Raw genomic sequence first — 14,036 nt, forward strand, 5'->3', positions numbered from 1 at the left:
CACTGGATAGATTGCTTCCAAGTTTGGGTTTTCTTAAGGGGGAAAATGGAGTGAGACAGTGTATTTTGGAGCTATAGAGTCATAGAAACCGAGGGTTGGAAGGGAGCTCAGGAGGTCATATCCAGTCCAACCCCTGCTCAAAGCACGACCCTCCCCAACTACATCATCCCAGCCAAAGCTTTGTCAAGCTGGGTTTTAACACCTCCAAGGATGGATACTCAACCCCCCCTCTGGGTAAACTGCTCCAGTGCTTCATCACCCTCCTAGTGAGAGAGTTTTTCCTAATATCCAACCTCAACTTCCCTTGCTGCAACTGGAGCCCATTGCTCCTTGTCCTGTCATATGTCCCAAATGAGAACAGTTCAGCTCCATCCTCTTTGCAACCCCCCAGCAGGCAGCTGAAGGTTGCTATCAAATCCCCTCTCGGTCTTCTCTTCTTCAGACTAAATAACCCTTAGCCTCTCCTCACAAATCATGTTCCTCAGCCCCCTAACCATTTTTGTTGCCCATCACTGGACTCTCTCCAACTTGTCCACATCCTTTCTGCAGTGGGAGTCCCAAAACTGGACACAGTATTCACAAGTGATTCCCTTGTAACACTGCTTCAGCAACTTTCTTAAGGACTGGATACAGAGGCTATGGGATGAGTGTTACTATAACAGCATGCTGGGGCTGCGAGCTATTGCTGGGGAGGTGTTGGAGGATGGAAGTGGCCTACAGATGCCTGTGTGGGTCAGGAAAGCAGTGACATTTCATAGATTTCATAGACATTAGGGCTGGAAGGGACCTCGGAAGATCATCGAGTCCAGCCCCCCGCCCAAAGGGCAGGACGTCAGCTGGGGTCATAGGATCCCAGCAAGATAAGCATCCAGTTTCATCTTGAAGGTGTTCAATGAAGGCGCTTGAACAACCTCCGGCGGCAGGCTGTTCCAGACCTTGGGGGCTCGGACAGTAAAGAAATTCTTCCTTATGTCCAGCCTGAAACGATCTTGTAGTAGTTTGTGACCATTCGTCCTTGTCATCCCTTGGAGCACTCTGGTGAACAAACGTTCCCCCAGATACTGGTGGTCACCCCTGATAAACTTGTAGGTGGCCATCAGATCACCCCTGAGCCTGCGCTTTTCCAGGCTAAAGAGCCCCACGGCTCTCAGCCTGTCATCGTAGGGTCTGCTTTCCTGACCTCTGATCATGCACGTGGCTCTTCTCTGGACTCTCTCAAGCTTCTCCACAACCTTTTTGAATTGTGGAGCCCAAAACTGGACGCAGTACTCCAGCTGCGGCCTCACTAAGGCCGAGTACAGGGGGAGAATGACGTCCCGGGATTTGCTTGAGAAGCATCTATGGATGCAAGCCAGCGTTTTGGTCGCTTTACTAGCCGCAGCATCTCATTGCAGGCTCATGTTCATCTTGTGGTCAATGATGACCCCCAAATCTCTTTCTTCCATAGTGCTAACCAACATAGCACTGCCGAGCCTATAAGGATGCTGCGGGTTTTTTTTCCCAAGGTGGAGAACCTTCCATTTATCGGCGTTGAACACCATCAGATTCTCATCCGCCCACTTGCTGAGCCTGTCCAGGTCAGCCTGGATCACCCGCCTGTCTTCTGGCGTGGATGCTTTGCCCCAAAGTTTGGTGTCATCGGCGAACTTGGCCAGTCCGCTTCTGACTCCAGTGTCCACATCATTAATGAAGATGTTGAACAGTATGGGTCCAAGGACAGAGCCTTGGGGGACCCCACTGGTCACAGGACACCACGATGAGTGACTTCCATCAATTACTACCCTCTGGGTCCGACCCCGGAGCCAATTTTGCAGCCAGTGGATCGTGGGGGACCCAAGGCGACAATTGGCCAGTTTCTCCAAGAGACGATCATGGGACACCAGATCGAAGGCTTTTTTGAAGTCAAGATATATGACATCAATCTCATCTCCCTTGTCCAGGTGATAGGTCACCTGGTCATAGAAGGAAATGAGATTGGTCAAGCAAGACCTACCCGCAACAAACCCGTGCTGGCTATCCCTTAAGATGTTGGCGTCGGCCAGTCCATTAAGGATGGCCTCCTTAATAAACTTTTCTAAGATCTTCCCCGGGATAGAAGTCAGGCTGATGGGCCTATAGTTAGCCGGATCCACTTTCCTCCCTTTCTTGAAGATAGGCACCACGTTGGCCTTCTTCCAGTCTTCGGGCACTACACCAGAGCGCCAAGAGTTTTCAAAGATCCGCGCTAGAGGCTGGGCTATGATGCTCGTCAGCGCCTTGAGTACCCTGGGGTGAAGATTGACATGTGGGATTGCTGAATACTTGTCAAAACTCATCCCTCTTCCAGCACCGCAGCAGAGGACTGTAGGACAGGGCATCGTTCCCTGCTTTTATCATCCTTGTGAGTAACTGTGGGCATCACTCCCTGTGTTTTATCATCCTCATGAGTAACTTTTCATGGCAGCAAAGTGAAGCAAAGTCAGCAGGAGAGGGATTCATTTTGGCTGTAGGAGTGCAACTCACTGAACCAGGAGGGAGATTCAGAAGTCTCTGAGCTCCCTAGGGATGCCTGTGAAGTAGGCACTTGGTAGTTAACATGTGACGGCATTTTTCTTGATGTATCACAGGCTTCAGAACAGGACAGAGAAGAAACTGTGCCCTGTGCGATGGGATGGGTTGCATTGGGTGGGTGAGATGCATTGGTGAAGTGGCATGGGAACTGCCCGCTGGGACAGCAAACAGCGCTATAGCTCGGCTCCAGACAGACTGTGCTGGGGGCACCTAAGGGCTGGCAGCCTTCTCTGGGTTTGCTTCATGCCAAACAGGGCTCTTGGTATTAGTTTAGTTAGAAAGCAGCAAAAAAAAGCAGGGGGGTGTTGCAAAATATCTCCTTCAAACTGGCAAAAGTTTCTAGTTCTTTTTTACTGATTCGTAGATGAGAACTCCACGCAGAAGTAGTTTGCATGTTATACAGCAAGAAAGCAGCAAAAAAAAAGCGGGGGGGGGGGTTGCAAAATAATAATACGGTGCTTATGGAGAAGCTTTGCAATCAAACGTTATCAGGCTTATCTCTGCTACCGTCATCTCCAGCACTAACATGTTCTGGATTGAATTTGGATCATACCCTACCATGTAAATGGCTCTCCAGAGAACTCTGGAACTTACACGTACGGTGCATTTCTTTCCCCTTGGCTTCCCTGTCCACACCCAGCCTTGCACCCTGTATTTGTTTAAAGCTTACAGGGATGCGAGACCTGAGCTCAGCCGCAGCAGAGACTGGTGAATGCCCTTGCTTATGTGACTGTGCAGAAGTGCAGGAGGCTGGCCGCCTTCTTTTAAATCCCATTTGCTTTTGGATCAGGAGGGAAGGGGGCTGTGGGGCCCAAACAAAGATCTTGGGACAGGTAACACATCCTGCAAAGTCCTCTGATGGGTCGATAGCTGCATGCCCTGATATCTGGGGGAAATACAGACACACCAAGAGCATCCTGAGACATGGCCCTGTGCCTGTCACCAGCATGGTATTGGGGACCTGAGCCTCCCAGACTGGGGCAAGGCACCGAGATGCATTTGTTGTCATTAGGGGTGTAGGTTGTAGCCACGTTAGTCTAAGGACACAGGCAGACAGGGTTTTGGGGGTAAGTCTGATATCTTTTAGAATATCAGAAAACTCTTCTTTGCAAGCTTTCAGGTACAAATAATACCCTTTGAGGAAGTGTCTGCAGATGGTCTGTGCTCTTCCTGGATGAAGCAGTAAAGCAGCCAGAGGCTGGCAGTTTGGATCACTTACAAGCACTTTAAGCACCAAGGGCCTTTGTCCTCAAAAGTTTGGCCCCTGGGACTGCACCACGACAGGGGAGAGAAAGAAACGTTATGCAGAGTCGGTCCATGAGCTGCACATGAAGCAGCTGCACTTACCCCGTCTGAGGAACGGGAGAATCCCGTCCGTTCGAGAGATTCATGTCAGACCAGGTGAGGGATAACGCGGTGTGCCGAGGCAAGGTCCCTGATCACACTGCTTCAAGAGGCGTTAGAAATATTAAGCCTTGTTACTGGAGTGAAATACTCACATCCCCCCATTCAGACAGAGTCGTGCGCACGGCGGGGGCTGCCATTGAGACCCTCCGCTCAGACTCCTGGAAGGAGGCTGCCGTGGTTCATGCAGCGGAGGAAGCTGGTGAAGGTCTCTGCCCCCAGCAAACCCCAGTATCTCTCTAGGGCAGAGCTTTCCTGTTTGGGGTGGCCGGGACAGAGAAGACCATTTGGCTGTGGGGCCGGTGTTACTCCAATCTCCAGGCAAGACTGCAGGCTGGTTTATTTTAGGTGCTGATGGATGGGCCTGCCTTAGTGATCAAGTGCACCCATCTCGGCTCATTTCCGGCTTGTGGCACTCTCTGTAGGTAGATGGCTGAATACTCCCAGTTGGACCGGGATAGCACAGCATGTCCCCTTGCAGGCGGAGGGGAAAATCTGCCACGTCCTACTGAGTTCTCATCGTGCTTTCTCTTTTCTGGCCACGAAGAGGCAGTAAAAGCTCATGTGAAACTCCACTGCTCCTTGTTCTGTTATCTGCCCCCACTGAGAACAGCCCAGCTCCATCCTCATTGCAACCCCCTGCAGGGAGCTGAAGCTGAGCGGCAAGGACAATTCTGCTGCTGCTTGAAGGCACCTTGCAAAGAGGAGAACAGGTTTGTGCATGCACCAGTTGGGAAGGGAATTGTTCTTGGGGAAAAAATTCACCAGAAGCCTTTATTCTATTGCTTTTACTCTCAGTTGCATGAAGGGATCTTGCTGCCGCTTTGGCTGTGCATACTTATGTCCAGGAGAATACCCACAGGCCCTCCTCACCCAGTACAGAGGTAACGAGGGTCCTTCATCCGTTCTTCTCCCAGCTGCCAATGCAATTGGTGCATCCAAGGCAGGCTGTGGGCAAGTTGGGGGTCAGGGGAATGGTGGGAAAATGTGGCACCATGGCTAATTTCTGCTTCCAAACCCCTGAGATGGCTCTGCCCGCGTCGGGGGCCAGACAGACCAGTCTGCATGTCCCAGAGTCTGATCAGCACAAATCCCCTGCAATTCTCTAGAGGCTCCTACGCTGCACCGATCTCCGTGGTATCTGCGTGTCCCCAGTTGTGTGATAACTACCACCGTCCTTGTGTTTTTCTCTAGTCCTGCCCCTGGGACAGCAGGGTGGGCACAAGGGGAAGGTTTTAAATAATTTAAATGATCTCTGTTGGTATTTATGCTGCTGATGTGCGCAGCGGTGCCTGCTCAGGCATGTTTCCATAGGCTACATTGGAGAAACCAAAGTCACGAAAACTTGCCAGGCATTTAGAGGGAAAGCTGGCAAGGTTGGATGGTCCTATGCTTTCATGGGGGCCAGCCCCTGAGAGAGCTCTGGAGTTTAAAGCCAGCTTTGCCCTCCCTTCCCCTTCTTCCCTGCCTTGTTCCTGCACCTAAAACACAAGCAGTAACCGAGAATCGGACCCAGAGGTCCAGAGGTGGATACACCTCTATGGCTATCCAAAAGGCTTCCTTTGCCTCAAAACCTCTGGTGGCCTGAACTTGTGGTATCTTTGCTGGCTCACAAACTTTCTCCACAGTCAAGGCCTGATTCCAGCGCAAGGCAGGTGTGAAACTGCAACGTCTAGTTTATAAAAGTGAACTTTTGGGGCTCTTTGCTCGAGCAGTGCTGGGCTTCTGGTGTTACCTGCAGAGTCTCACCTCTTGCACTGGATTCCTCTCCCCTGGGAACAAAAGATCCCGCTTGCTCCCGCAATACAGGATTGTGAAACAAAGGATTTGCATCCTAGTTCACTCTGTCCTTGTCTTGCTCCCTCTCCTTGCTGCTCTCTCTCATACCCTCCGTCGGTGGTTTAAAAGGGTTCTTTTTTTTTGTTTGAATTTCTCTCTGCTGTAACAAGAAACTAGCAATTAACTATTACAAGGCTATTTTACAGTCCTATGGAAACCCCTTTTATCCATTTTGTTTTAAATGGTTATAGCTTTTATTCCTAGTTTTCAGGAATATAAAACTTTACAACATTTGCTGCAAACCTTCATACTTTGCTTTGCAGTTTATGGCTCCCTCTGCAGATATATCTTACACATAAATAAGGCTTTCATCTCTACAGTACTCAACCATGCGCTGCGGTGGCTGGGAGCAGTTTCATTAATGGAAATCTCTCTGCAAATCGCGGCGTGATTCATATCCAGTCTCCACCTAGGCTGGTCCAGTGGTGCAGAGCCTGGAGAAGCGATCCTAGCTGAGCATCTAGTCTATTCGGACTGTCAGTTCTTCAGGGCAGGGACCATCTCTGGTGCATGCGGGCAGAGTGGTCAGCCAAAAATGAGAGCCCATCCCTTCAGTGGCCTGGTGATACAAATAAGCCCTAATGAACCCTCTCTGTAATGAATGCAGCCAGGAGCTCTGCTGATTTCCCCTGCTGCTGCTGATCTGGCCCACAGGTGTTTGTCTGGAGCGGGAAACCCTCTGCCAGTGCGGAGGCCTGGGTGTGCCGTTCCCCTCTGATAAAGGCGTTTTAGGATTAATAAGGGTGTCCCGTGATGCACTCAAGCTCAACAAAAGTTTTGCATGCCCGCTGCCCCGGCCCCATCACACAAACAGCAGTCAGCACTGGTTGCTGCTGGCATCGGGGTAGCCGGCATCGTGAAGCCCATCCCCATGCTCCCACCCAGAACACCCCATGCCAATGCACCTCTCTGCTTCCACCGAGGCAATAAAAGTCACCAAGAGGCTTTGGTGTCCATGCAGATTTGCAGTGAGCTGTACATTGTCAAAGGCAAGAGCAGCTCATGCCTTTGGAGCTGAGCTCCAGGGTTTGATCCCACTACCAGGGGCAGGGTGTGCCGCGAGGGATGGTTTTGGCAAGACTGATGGTTTGGTTCCTGGATGGGGAAGCATCTCCACAGCTGAGAAGGGACATTCCTACAAGAGGCAGATCCCTGTGTAACATTGTGGGTTTTGGATACACGACGGTGGTGGAGGATCGGACGTGTGCGCAGGCAGGTCTGCTGCATGTTGAGGACTTAGCCAGTAATGGGGGTCTCTCTTCGAGTATGGAGAAGCAAGTGCCAATTCAGTTTGCAGACAAGGTTTCATAGTTGGTCGGGTCAGAAGGGACCTGAGCAGATCATCAAGTCCAGCCCCCTGCCATGGCAGGAAAGAGCACTGGGGTCAAACGACCCCGGCGAGGTGCTCGTCCAGCCTCCTCTTAAAGACCCCCAGGGTAGGAGCGAGCACCACTTCTCTTGGAAGCTGGTTCCAGATCCTAGCCGCCCTGCCAGTGAAGTAGCGCCTCCTGATGTCTAGCCTGAATCTACCCTCTGCCAGCTTGTGACCATTACTCCTTGTCACCCAGCGGAGTACACCCTGCTCCTGCAAGGTACGTCCCACCTCTACTGCACTACGTGCTGGCTGTAGGTCGGAGTAGCAGGATGACTGTCGCGTGAGACTGCACCTCTCTTTTCTTTTACAGCAGCAACACGAGCCCAGGCATGCTGTCACCCACGTTTCTTAAGCAGTGTGCCTATATATATATCTTTATCTCTGTCTCTGTATATATATATAAAGCTCTGTATATCTCTGTGTAGGCATATACATAGAGCTATCTCTCTGTCTATCACTATATATCTCTATCTCCATTTCTATAGAGGTGTATTTCTATCTCTATGTCTATTTCTCATTGTGTTTGCTGTGCAAGCCCCAGACCCTGTGAGAGGCCGTTGCTCTCTCTCTGCAGCCCATTTTGTAGCAGTCCTGGCTCTGCGCAGCCGGGGCAGATGAGTCCAAGTCAGAGCCCCTGGCCGTGCCCCGCCGCAGGGCTGGCTGGAAGGGGAGGCAGAGGCCTGAGCCCTCGGAGGGGCGCCCTTGCCTCTGGGGTGTCAGACCCCAGCCCAAGTTGGGACGGGGAACCGGGGCTGGCTCGGGCTCAGCTCCCAGCTCCGTGACACGTGGCTTGTCCTGGGAAGGAGCCTCGCGAGCGCCCATCAGGTGTGACTGCCCATGATCAGCACCTGTCCCACCACTCCCCCAGGGACGCGCAGCTCCCAGCTCCCTGCAGCTTTGGTGCAAGTCCCCGGCCACTGGCCCTGCCCCTGCCCCTGCCGCCCCACATATCATCTAATATAGGCAGAAGGTAACCGAGCGGAGCATAACTCGCCGCTCACACGCAACATCTGGCGTGAGTGCGGTGAGCACTCCTGGCCGTGCAGTGCAGCTTGCCCTGGCCCCGCAAGTGCCACAGCTGGGGCACTGGCGGCTGGGACCCGCAGCCCCAGCAGAGGCCTGTGCAGCTTCCTCGCACCGTACCTCCAGTCGCAGCCCCGCAGATGGATGTGCCCGTGTGCAGCCACAGGCCCTGCCGTGCTCCAGGTAAGTTGGGCACGGAGAGACTGGGCGCAGTGGGGGAGGCAGTCCAGGGGGTACACGAGGCCTTACGGCTGGGGCTTGCAGGAGCTGCCTGAGGCGGGCTCGCGCAAGAGGCAGAGGGCAGGCAGTGCCTGTGCCCACCCCGGAGCCTGGCTCGCTTCTCAGGCTGCCTGACCTGGGCGTAGCACTTTACCACGTCTCCCCAAAGTCAGGGTAGATGTACACCCGATAGCCTGGAGACCTGGGATCACGGCTCTGCTCCAGGTCAGGTCAGTCTAAGTTTCAGCAGCCGAGCTGTCTGCCATGCTGCTGGGCTCCTGGGTGAGATGCTCCTGCCTGCTCTCACCTAGCTGGACCCATTCCCCTGACGGGAAGTGAAACATGGAGGTTCAGACCTGGGACTAAAACCAACAGTCAGGCTGGGGCTGTCACCACTGTGCTTTTTTGAGGCTCTCAGCCGGGGGTACTTAGTGCCTACAAGGAGGAGCGTGCTCAACAGAAGACACATATTAGCCAGCGTTTCCAGGAGCCTGGGGGGGCAGCGTGTTTTCGGGGCTAAGTCCCACGCTGCTCTGTCAGCGAGCCTGGAGGTCAAGTCCTGATACGGGAACAGTGGGTCTTTGGGTGTGAGCAGCGCGACTGTTCATCTCGACTAACACGGGGCCCCGTGCAAAGACACCAAAGCCCCCACTCTTTAATGCTCTCGTTCCACCTCAGAGGCACCGAGTCAAGGGGCGCAGAGCTCCACGTCCAGAGGTGCTTGCTAGCCTGGAGGGCAGAGTGCCTGCCTGGAGCCTCAGTGTTATGGGTTTGAATCGTGCCCTGGCTGGTAAGGTGGTTTCCTGGGTCACTTTTTTGCTCTTGTGGCCTCCTCCTTCTTTCATTGCTGGGGTCGGAGGCACCGGGTCAAGAGGTGCAGCCAACATCCTCTTTTTCAGCAGAGCTAGCTGGCCTGGTGGGCAGAGTGCTTGTCTAGAGAGTTGGTGTCATAGGTTCAAATCCCACCTGGGTACTATGAGCAAGTGCCCTTTGTAAGCTGGTCTCTGGGGCCAGTCTTTTACTCCCAGGGCCCCTGACACTTTCATTGCTGCGGCCAGAGGCATCGAGATAAGGTGCACCCGAAAGATCTCCTGGAAAGAGAGCTTGCTGGCCTTGTGGTTGAAGCGCTGCCTTGAGACACTGGTGGCATGGGTTCTAGTCCTGTGTGTGTCTGGGGTGGTGAGTGATCCTGAGTGAGCCCATGGCCTGGGTGCCCCCCTAGCTGTGCTGTTTGAGTGCACAGCAGCTGGGGTTGGCTCCATACTGCTTCTTAGCATGATTTAGGCTGCTGGTTACTGTTGTTGCAGGTCACGGAGAGGTCGCCTGGGTCTGGGGGCATCCAGTTTTGGCACTCCCGGTGTACATGTCCAGTGTACAGTTGTCCATGTGACTGTAGAAGTACTACCAGTCTGGTTTTGAGACTCCTGGCTTTTTGAGACTAAAAGGCATATACGTAATCAGTAATGCGGAAGTGGACGGCTGTACACTGGACATGTACACCGGGAGTGCCAAAACTGGATGCCCCCAGACCCAGGCGACCTCTCCGTGACCTGCAACAACAGTAACCAGCAGCCTAAATCATGCTAAGAAGCAGTATGGAGCCAACCCCAGCTGCTGTGCACTCAAACAGCACAGCTAGGGGAGCACCCAGGCCATGGGTCTTAGGCTCACTCAAGATCACTCACCAGGCCAGACACAAAGCCAGCAAGCTCTCTTTCCTGGAGACCTGTCAGGTGCGCCTCTTATCTCGATGCCTCTGGCCACAGCAATGAAAGAGTCAGGGGCCCTGAGAGTAAAGAACTTCTCCCAGAAACCAGCTTATTCACAGTGCCAAGGCAGGATTTGAACTCATGATTCCCACTCCGCAGACAAGCACTCTCCCCACAAGGCCAGCAAGCTTTCCTTCTCAGAGACCTGTCGGGTGCGCCTCTTATCCCAACGCGTATGGGCACAGCAGTGAAAGAGTCAGGGGCTCCAGGAGTAAAGAGCTGGCCCCAGAGACCAGCTTATCCAAGCCAGGGTGGGAGTTGAGCCCATGACACCAAGCCTCTATGCTAGCACTCTCCCCACCAGGCTAGCAACCTCTCCTGCCAAGAATGCTTTCGGCTGCGCCTCTTGACCCGGTGCCTCCGGCCCCAGCAATGAAAGGGACAGCAGGTTGACCACACTGCAGTACTCAGTGCCAGGCCTCGGGCAGAGGTGCAAGTGCAGCCAAATCAGGTGGAAAGAGAGAGCGCGTGCAATATAGAAATATAGTGATAGAGAGAAATAAAAAAACCCTGCACTATTTCTCCCTATATTGCGCTCTCTCTCTCTCTCTCTCTCTCTCTCTGTGACACAGGAGGGAGACAGCTGGAGAGACCAAGGGTGCGCCACAGGCCTTGGGCCCCGGCCCTCCGCAGGAGCTGGTTAAATAGGGGGTTGTGTTGCTGTATTAATGCAGACCCTAGGACCATCTTAGACTCCTCTCAAACTTCCCTTGCTTTACTTAGCCAAGGGGTCATCATCACTGCACCCGCATGAAGCAGGGACCTGTTACATGGAGCACCTGGTGTGTGGAAGAGGGGTGCAGACTGAGACTCAGGGCAGAGCCACAACAAAAAAGGACCTTGGGCAGGTGAAGTGGGGCTTCAGTTGCAAGCCGGGAGCCTGAGTCCAATACTGCTACCCGAAAACCCCGACGTGGCTGCTGCCCAACCCTGGAGGTGACCAGACATCAGGGCCTCCTCTATCTCGGACCTTAAGGCTTCCCCGATGGCAACAGCTGCGTCTCAGTGAAGGCCAAAAAGTTTCCCAATCTTACCCGATCAGCAGCCAGGCGCCCAACTCCCCTAAACCCGTCAGCATTCAGAAGATACGCCTATCTCCCCAGCCAGCCCCACTGCCCCCATGGAGCAGCGCCGGCTCACGCCGCCCCGCACCTCTTCTCCGGCCCTGCAAACACCACATCCCGCAGGCCGGGCCCACCACCTCCGCGGCTCCCAGCTCAGCCCTGCCCCGAGCAGGGTTGGCTTTCCCCTGCGGATTGCCAGGTAGAGCCGGCACCACGGGACGGCAGCACTGAGCAGGGGTTTTTCCTTCGGTACATTTTTTTGTTTTTTGATGTGGATCAGCCAAAAGCAAGAGTAGCTTTGTATCCTATGTCAGTCAGAAGCCTCAACTTGGTCAAATGCATTTTTGTTTCAACGGTTTGAAAATATTCATTCCCTCCCTCCAGCCAAACATGCTGGGAAACGTGCTGACCGTCACTGACTCACCATTTCCCCAATAATTAAAATAAGTAATATGGCTGAAAATAAATTCGAAATGAATTTAAAAATTATATATTTTAAAAATATAACGGCAGTGAGAAAATGTGTCTGGCTCCCTCCCAACTCAGTGGCCCCTCAGGGATGAAAATCGGGAGACATGGCTGAAAGCCCGTGGACATTACATTGAACAGGCATGGGGGGCGGAAACCACGGCTGGACTTCAGGGACTCACGAAAACCTGGAGGCGACTGGGTATGGACACAGGCATTGTCCTTCTCGCAAGGGGACAAGTGCATCTCCCCCCTGCCGTGACCCAGCCCGGTACAGAAAGAGCACCCACCGTGCTATTAGAAGTAGCAAGACTCGTACCAGAGCCATTCAGAGACTACGGTCTGAAACACTGGAACTAAAAAACACCAAGAAGCTGGGAAGTTACTCCTAAGTATTTTACTTTTATTGGGACCAGTTTCTCTTTTTAGACAAGGATTGGCTGGACTTCCACAGATCATACCAAAGCATCACTACTTCACCGTACCTTATTTTCAGTTCCTCACAGAATCAGGACTGATTTCCTACAGTGCATTAGCAATTGTGAACTGATGACTAGGCACCATCTGTTACAGTCTTTTACCACTTGTAAGTCACAACAGGAAACATTTGCATTAAACAAGTAAGACCATGGACTGGATCAGTAGATAGAATGAAAAAGTTTATTCCTTCAGCCAGCCTCAGTAGGAAGGATAATGGCTGAATCTTCTCAATGTAGACAAGCACCAGTCACAAGGTGAAAAGTTTTTTATACCGTTGAATATTCGACTGTGTACATCTTAAGCCCACTTGTTCCTACCGGTTAGACAATGACGTCAGTTAACTTTACGATCGGTTGGACACGGGACAAGATCTTTGTCCCAATTGGAGCTGGAGATTAACACTTTCAAACACCCATGGAGCCTTCACTTCCAGACGCAAACAAACTGCACCACAAAGCCTCAAATTGGCCCCGCAACCTCCAGCCGAAGCAGCTACAGCCAAGCCACGAACAGAACCGAGCACAAACCTGCGTTTCTACGCTACCACCGAGACCCGCTCAACAAGAAAAACCTACACGCTGCCTTCAGTCACATCTATTTGGATCAACCGCTTAACTAGCAAAGCCAAAGAACCCACAAAACCCTTGACTGCCGCATATCAGTACGCACAACCGGCACAATGCCTCATCCTCGCCACGCAGTCGGGGCCAACCCAAGACCGAATGCTCGGTGCAACTTGACGCGTGGGGCTGCTTGCTCCTAATGGGTGTTTGAAAGTGGAGAGATGCACACCGTCTCCATCAGGACTCCTCTAAGCATGCGTTAACAATTCCCCTCCCGCCCACCCCAACCCACACTATTTGTTCCCCAGCTTCTTTTCCTACTTCCGTTCGCTCTTGTCCAGCTGCCCTTCAGGGACCTGCAATAGTACACAAGACAGAAGTCAAGCTGACTGGCAATGAATTGCACACCCCCCATAGCATATAAAATAATGTAGCTCACACCGCCTACTCAAGCTTGGTGTCCTTTCAAAACAAGGGGGGTGTGACATAGGTCCGGTTTCCTAAATGAGGAGTACCCTGCTAGCACTCACCCGTGTATGACAACAGGAGGACCTAAGGCAAGAATCCTGTGTATAAGGGGGTCCCACTGCTCCAAACTTTCCACGACATGTTCATCACAAGGTCGACAACTTGGGGATGCAACTTGCAGAGAGGACAGACACCGTGTCCAAACTCCTTTACCTTCCCTCGGGGCGGGCTGGTGTGGGTCTCTTCCCTCCTTGGTGGCTAACTCCTGCTCGTCTGTCATTTCCCTGCTTCTCCTTCTGGGGACTTAGAAAACAGACGGGCACTGGATTTAAGTCAGCACGTGAGAGGATGAGACTACAGGCCCCAACTTCTCTTCTCCTCTTACCTGTAAATGGGCCTGCTGCCACTCCATTGTCAGTTCATGCAAAGTGGGAAGAGCAGACGTCTGCAGGTTCGGCCTCTGACATCCAGCCAGGAGCAGAGCGCAATGGGCCAGGACTCTGGACAGAACTGCTCGGGCGGCACCATGAACGGTGGCCACAAGCACCGGCAACCCTTGTGACAAGGTGATAGCAGTAGCAGAGGTCAGGAGAAAAGGCAGGGGAGACAAGGCGATAGCGGTGGCAGAGATCAGGAGAAAAGGCAGTGGAGACAAGGCGATAGCTGTGGCAGAGGTCAGGGGAAAAGACAGTGGAGACAAGGCGATAGCTTTGGCAAAGATCAGGAGAAAAGGCAGTGGAGACAAGGCGATAGCGGTAGCAGAGGTCAGGAGAAAAGGCAGTGGTGATCAGGTGAGAGCAGTGGCAGAGATCAG

This window comes from Alligator mississippiensis, chromosome 7 (assembly GCF_030867095.1).
Source record: "Alligator mississippiensis isolate rAllMis1 chromosome 7, rAllMis1, whole genome shotgun sequence".
NCBI classification, from domain to species: domain Eukaryota; kingdom Metazoa; phylum Chordata; order Crocodylia; family Alligatoridae; genus Alligator; species Alligator mississippiensis.